This window comes from Dermacentor variabilis, chromosome 7 (genome assembly GCF_050947875.1).
Source record: "Dermacentor variabilis isolate Ectoservices chromosome 7, ASM5094787v1, whole genome shotgun sequence".
Taxonomy (NCBI): Eukaryota; Metazoa; Arthropoda; class Arachnida; order Ixodida; family Ixodidae; genus Dermacentor; species Dermacentor variabilis.
Genome location: NC_134574.1, coordinates 69,043,238 through 69,050,582, shown reverse-complemented (window position 1 = coordinate 69,050,582; position 7,345 = coordinate 69,043,238). Strand labels below are relative to the sequence as shown.

Below are 7,345 nucleotides of genomic sequence, written 5' to 3'. Positions count from 1 at the left end.
ACTACAGTTGTAAAGCGTGCCTACGGGTGAATAAATTTGTTTGTCAACATATGCGAACTAAGTTATATAAATAAAAATATCATCGTTCTTTTTGCCACACGCTGACGGCGTCACATGGTGTACACGACACACAGACCACAGGGGGTGTTCTCGATACCTAGCAATGAACAATGGCCATGAGGGTGGCTGAATTCGCAATGTGTTACTTGCATACGCTAGCTTCCCGTACGATTGACGTAGTATACGAGGTTATCACAAGGAAATAGACAGGCTCCTCTACCAAAAGTAGTTTCAAGAAATTCTACTACTGCGCCATCCCGTATGTTTATTTGTGCGTATGCAAATCGGCTAAGGAATTCATCTACACAGGGTTACCATCGGTATGTTTTTTTCTACCAGCTAACGACATCACAGTGTGTACACTACATGGAGACCTAGGACGGCCATAGGATAACCTATACGAGGCGTCAGGATGGTGTGCCGCTATATTAGAGTCACTTCAAATGCACAGGCTACATTCAGGTTCTTCACTGATAAGCTAGTTCACCGACTTCTCGTGCGAACACGCATTCATCGGAGCCTAAATGACTCACCCTACTACCGACGATCCACGCACTTCGAGTCCAACTGGGCACTTCTGGCTCTGCGACAGCATGTGTTGAACGTCATCGCATCATGGTTTGCACAAGGGTTGCTACGTCAGCATGGGCTTCAACAAACCACATCAACAACCACATCAACAAAGCGCCTATGTGCTGACTCCTACCCGCCTCACAAGGCAGAAGTGAAAAACGAATGAGAGAAAGCTGGGCTAGCTAAATTTTATGTAACTTATGAACTTCTAGCCCTTCAGATGTGAAAAAATTTAGAGTAAAAGAGAACAGAAGTTGTAGCAGCCTGGTTCTTCACTTCATTTCATGTCAAGCGGCCGCAAAAGAAAGACCTAGAGTCATGGCATATTCGTCAAGCCGCTCGTCAAAGGTGTAAAAGCAGGAAGCCAACACACACTTAGGGGAAACCACTTGTTTATTTTGAGTCAATGTATCAACTATATATATATATACATATATATATATATATATATATATATATATATATATATATATATATATATATATATATATATATATATACACACATACATATAATGTAACGGACAGTTAAAGGAATCCAGATACAACTATTTATTGTGGGCGTACTTGTGCCCTGGGGGTAAATAAAAAGCACTGCCGCGTTCTAAACGGGAGATCAGGAAGGCCTTCTTTTTCTCTCTCGAGCGTCGCTTCACCTCGTCTTCTTCTTGTAGACGCCGACAACGGCCACCTGCGATGCGAGTGCACTGTAAACACAAATGAGCCCATATGGGCGTTTTAACAGTTGATATGCCATTTTTTCCCCCTAGCCTAAAATGAGTACTCCCACGAGAAGAAGTAAAATAAGCTAGAACCATTGTTATACCCCCGACCCCATTTGAAGGGCCATTGCGGTTGTAAAATGGGGGTTTTTAAGGAATAACGGTGGCGTACGGGAAAGGGGGAGTGTTGAAATACACCCATATCTGAGACGAGCCAAATAGAGAAAAGAATAACTCAGCCGTGACCAACAAGGCAGTGAGCCGCAGCGACAATTTGAGTAGGTTTATTTCTGCAGTCAGATTCGAAATATCCCGCGCGATGTGTGTCGGCGCTGTTTTTCTGTTCGGAGTAGCCGCGCCTTGGCGCTGCACAGGACGCCGAAAGTCGGAACGTCGGAACTACGCGCGGAGGAGCACAAGCCTTCGGAGCGCGCGCGCGTGCGTTGAAAGCCGCGAAGGAGCAGCCATTGTCAGCGACGGCGCATTCTTCTACCGTGGTTGTTGTTTCTCACAGCTTTGAACCCCCAAGACTCCACGGTAAGTGACTTTGAACGATTATTACACGTTATATGAGTGTGCATGTGTTCAAAGTGAGGAGACGCGCTGATATGACTTATTGAAGGTGTCAGTACAACATGTCGCGACAGGTGGCCGTCCAGAACCATTTTGCACGATCACTGTGTTTCTTCGAGCTTTGTCGTAATCGAGGCGACTTGAGTGCTTAGAGTCAAGCGGGTGTACTTTAAAAAGGGTATTTTACATGATGACGGACTTTGCCGCGTCTTTAATTGTGTGGATGTGAGCATTCGACATGTTCCCCGAAGCGCAAGCCACTACCATAATAGTTACGTGCAGTGCGAGGTGAGCTAAGCTTCGCCGCCTAACCGCGGCCTGAAAAATGTGGCGGCTCGTTAAGGGTTTACTGCGTTGCGCGTGTGTGAGTGTTTGTACAGCGATCATTTGAGCGAGAACCGGCGGCGCTTCTTCGTGCGCGGTATCTGCTAGCTGGCGCCTACGTGGCGCCAATCCCCTAGCTCGTGCGATTGTGTGCAGTAGGTCGCTCACTAAACGCGCATTGTGCAGATTTGCCAGTACGCTCCGTGCTATCGATTGTGTCTCTTCGCGCCCACATCGCTGATTGTGCAGGCAGTGCGCGACTGCGGCACGTAGCACGTAGAGCCTGCGCCCGTCGACTTTGATCTACGGGCGTGAAATGTCGGCGGCGCGTTTGTGGTATTAAAAGCGTGTGGTGAGCTTCCTACGGCACTACGGGTCAACGCCGCATGAGCTGCCGGTCAGAGTATAAGAACCTCTTTATTGTTAGCGTACTGCTTGGCGGTAACAGGTGTCCTGCTTGGGTTCAGATTAGTGGATACGCCGTCACTTGAACCTCGGCGGCCGGAACAGGTGAGTACCAGTGGCGCCGGCACCTCGGCCGGCAGAAAACGGTGCCCGTGCCGTGACGAGATATATCAATTTACGCGATAGCATTGCCGGTGATAGGTCATACGGGCGCGTCGCTCCATGCCTGTGTTCTTTGCTGAGGCCGCCACTTCGCCTGCGGTGCACTTACTACGTTATATCTATATAGTCGATGCTTGTGCAATGTTATTCAACAGCTGGCGCTGTGCTCTGGATACCTGAACTTGTTTAATGTTTAATTACTTTGCTGCTGTGCCATTGCCTATTGGGTACAGATATTTAGTATTGAATTCTAGGTGCCAAATTAACACAAAGAAGTTGCGCTTTTCAACTCAGGATCATATCACACATCACAGCGTCATCCTATATTGCACGAGTATTAATAACAAAATTTCTGTTGCTGGTGAAAAAAAAAAAGGGCAGACCGATCAACCTGTAACCTGTATCTGTGAGAAAAATGTGCTTCAAGTCCGCGATTGTCTATAAAAAAAGGTACTACCTTGGTATTCAATGTCAGTAACACTCATAAGTTATGCATCCTTTTGTGTGAAATAATTTGTCTTAGAAGCCATTCATTGTAAGGGATCAGTAAACATCTCATAGCTTAAGTAGTGCATATGTGCATGAGTTGGGCAAAGGTATTGGTTTGTAAAGAGCAAAGCCATTAAGATATAAAATATTGGCAAGCTTAGTTTAACAATAAGCTGACGAATATACAAAACCTAATGTAGCAGCAGATGTTCTCCAAGATAAGCTTGTGACCAGCTTTTTTGTGTTCTGTGTGATCACTGTAGTGTCAAATTTTTCATTTTTATTTCAGGACTGCGGCTGCGGTCGTTTCATTGCCAACTGTGAGGATGAAGCAGCTTCATGGCCGGAGATCGGGCGCCTCCCATCAGTTTCCCTTTTCAGCAATAGAGGCCTTGGTATGCTCTTACCTAGAGTTTGCTTTTTTACCCTGTATGTTTTGAGCGCAATGGCTAGTTTAGCGGCATTACTTAGAGTGATTGGTGTGACACCTGTTCCATAGGAGGTATGCAGGTTATCCCACGTAACTCTAGCAAACTTTTAAAAATATGAATATGCCATCTAGCTGCACAGAATCTATGTAATGTTGTTTCCTGTCTCTTGGAAATACTTAGATTTGCTGCATTTTGCCTAATTACCTAATTAGTCTTAATCAATTAATCAACTTCTCAAATGTAATTAGATAAAAAGTCTCAATTATAAAATTGTAGAGCAACGTGAAAATTTCCCAGTGCAGCTATCTGTGGCTCAATATGTGCTACATAATGTGTTTTTAGAGCATGAAAGAAGCCTGAGAATCTCGCAAAGTGCCTTGAGTATGTTTCTGTGTGACAGCGCCTGTGTTGTGTTCTTCCTTCAGTCCTCGTCTTTTGCGCTGTACTAACAGTCGACCTCGAGTGGCCATTCCCGTGGCAGTCTTGCATGTATTGAGTGCTTGCCCTGTATAGGCATGTGTGTTTCCAGTAAGCAAAAAATACTGAAGGAGCCCAACGTGATGTATTTCAGGACAAGTGTATGGTGTAAATTACTATGTGACAATAAAATAAACTGAAACAAGACTTCACAGTAGAGGTATGCAGGTGTGTGCATCAGCATAATGACGAAAACCTCATGCAAGTTTAGAAAAATATTCATTAAGTTAGTTTCTGTCATTCTTCTCTGTCACATTATTATTGCAAAAATGTGCTCTCTAGTATTGCACGATTAAAAACACAGTTCAAACACATCATTTGCTGGAACCTTGACATTCATAGCAACATAGAGAAGAATGTTTAAAAATTTGCTTTGCTTCTCTGACCTTCATTTTAGGTCTTTCTCATGTTTGCTAAGCTTCTTAAACTATCATAGACCCCTTCCAGGGTTTACAGGCAGCTTGAGCACATTGTGCCAGATTGTGGAGAAGCTGCAGAGGTCGCAGTGTGTATAATGGTGTGCGGCAAATGCAAGTTTATTGCAAGATGCATTATGCTCAGTACCAATTATATTAAGTTATAATTTTAGCAAAAATCTCTGTTTTCCAGATATATATCAATGTGTCTCCAAAGAACTGCACTTTTTAAAAGAGTTGCTCATTCTCTGTCTACTGTTCGGTGTTGTTAAATGCATGTATGTTGGACAGCATAGTGCTTGGCCTTCAGCTGAAGGTAGTAGTGTAGGTAGTAGGCAGTAGTGTAGAAAGGGGTAGCATTAGTAGCTTTATGCATGTGCATAAAGCTGCAGTAAGCCAAATGCGAAAAGATAAGGGCTAATACGATACAGCCACGTAGCAAAATTTACACAAGCAAACTGTTTGATGCAATCCCTAGGAAACTAAGCAAAAATATAAGAATGTGCTTATATGATAAACAGTACCTATGTTTCAGGCGCATGGCCTTCTACCGCGATATTCCATAACAGTTCATTATTTAACACTTTAAAACTACTTGCCCTGTTTATGTCTAACTGCTCTAAATTCGAAAATTTTCATTGATTGCACTATGAAGGTTTTGGGCGTGGCTTAAGTTACTGCCAGAATTAAATTTATAGTTGTGGCCGTCCTATGTGTGATAACAAAAAGCCATTTTGGAACCAGGTGACTGTTATGCAGTATGCTAAGTGTGCGTATTAGAACAGCCACTTATATTTTCATTGTAACCATGTATAAAGTATGTATGTACACATCTCGAAGCCATAGACTGTGTACTGTTAATTGGAGGTGTTATTGTGTGGAGTAGGTTTTTTTGTAAGCATTGTCTAGAATTTGCACTACATTAAGGTGTAGTGAAGCCAAGCGAAAAATATTGAGAAAATGGCTAAAGTACATTCTTAAGAGTATTAAGCGCACTTAGATGACTTTACAGCATGTAGTAAAACAAGAATGGGAACTGAAGTGCTTAATTTTTGTTCATTATTACCATATGGCACCAACATGCAATGAAGACAAAAGAGGAAGAGAAGTGAAGTGCACTAAAGGGCAACTCGCTCCTGATGGGAGCTGCATTCACATCTACATGATGCATGCAATCTTTGAGTTATAGCAGCAGCTAACCACCTGTTCACATTGTTGCACATTTGTATTGTTTATGTACTAAGTCTGGCCCTGGAAGTGTTAAGCAGTGCCACTTGTGGCATTGGTGCTGCATGCAAGAGATCCTTCTAACCACAGGTGTTATGTATTATGTAAACCTAAGTTCTTTTAAATTCATGTAACCCACAAAAGCTCCATTTGAAAGGATGTGCCATATTTGCCACCATTGCAATGAGTAGCATTGGCTGACAGTCACAGGGCGAGACGTTAACCTTGCTCAGCTATTATGCAAAACTATTTTACATACAAATGTGGTAATTAGTATACATGCTGAAAGCCTCACAGAATAAAATTTTTTATTCGCATCTTACAACGATTGTTATTTTGCTTTAACTCAGGAGGCCTTTCTACCTGCGTTGCATCCTGTGGCTGGACCACTCCCACGATCTCAGCAGAATCGTTACACAGGTGTGTTCTTTTGTGATTCTCAGTACTGATATTTTCTAGTTTACGTTCAATGTAAATGCACAGATCAAATGAAAAACAGGTTAAAAGATGAGCTCACAGGCACTGTATCCAAATGTTTGTTAGGAAGGAAAATCTTTTTTACAAGTTGTCATTATAGCAACACAAGAGAGTGTGCACATCACACCACCAGTACCTAGCAAGCAACAGCATTATACCGTAGAAGAAGCCAAAACATCAGGCGAAAACCTGTACTAAACTAGGGACTGTATTAAGACCTTTTCGAGGCTTAAACTATTTCTTGGGTTACTCTGTCTAATTGCTTGAACTGAACTGACGTGTCCTGCAAAACAATTTGCATTCGCATTTGATACAATCTGCAGCAAAATATGAACAAAGGGCTGCAATACTCTAAGGGCCTACTATTGAAGTTGCAACCAGTCTTCCCAGTGTACTGCAGCCTCAGGAACATGAAATGTGGTACACTGTACCACATGCACACACTACAAATTTTAATCCATGGGCATCTGTACACTGTGCTTGTGCAGGACTGCGCAACTGGCTGTTTATTCGTGACTGAAACAGCTACGTACATCAAGACTGTATTGGGAAGCCACCATCTTTTTCAGTCAGTGTAACAGTCCATAAACATATGGATTTCCATGAGCATTTTGTCTGCCACACTTTTCTTTGTCGTTTTTTTTTGCACTCCAGCTTTGATGGCTGCAAGACACTTCAGGCTGGCTGAAGAGACAGTGGTAGCCTAGTAGGTGGCCTCACAAAGTTGTTATTTTGATTTTTAAGAGCCGACTTGCTTTGGACAATGCTGAATAACACATCAAAAGGCACGGGATTATTGACAAGGTTAGAATGACTTTGAAAGAAGTTTAAGGCTTCTTTTAAACTCTGATCTGTCTGCTGAGACCAAATCATGTCAGCTTTTAATGAAGCAATGTTCAGGTTGGAAAGCTGCAAGGCTGTGTGGGTACTCAAACACCATCATTGATTCATATAGCTGAAGTTGCTGTGACATCAAGGCAGAAGGAAATGACATGGCAAAGGAAAGGTTG

General features: G+C 42.8%; 1 long non-coding RNA gene across 1 annotated transcript; it reads left to right on the top strand.

The window, feature by feature from the left end:
* The first annotated feature begins 1,805 nt into the window (after positions 1–1,805).
* LOC142586835 (uncharacterized) lies at positions 1,806–6,274 on the top strand. The gene is made up of 3 exons (XR_012829256.1): positions 1,806–1,891; positions 3,597–3,702; positions 6,209–6,274. It is a non-coding gene; the product is annotated as an uncharacterized LOC142586835 (long non-coding RNA).
* Positions 6,275–7,345: the final 1,071 nt, after the last annotated feature.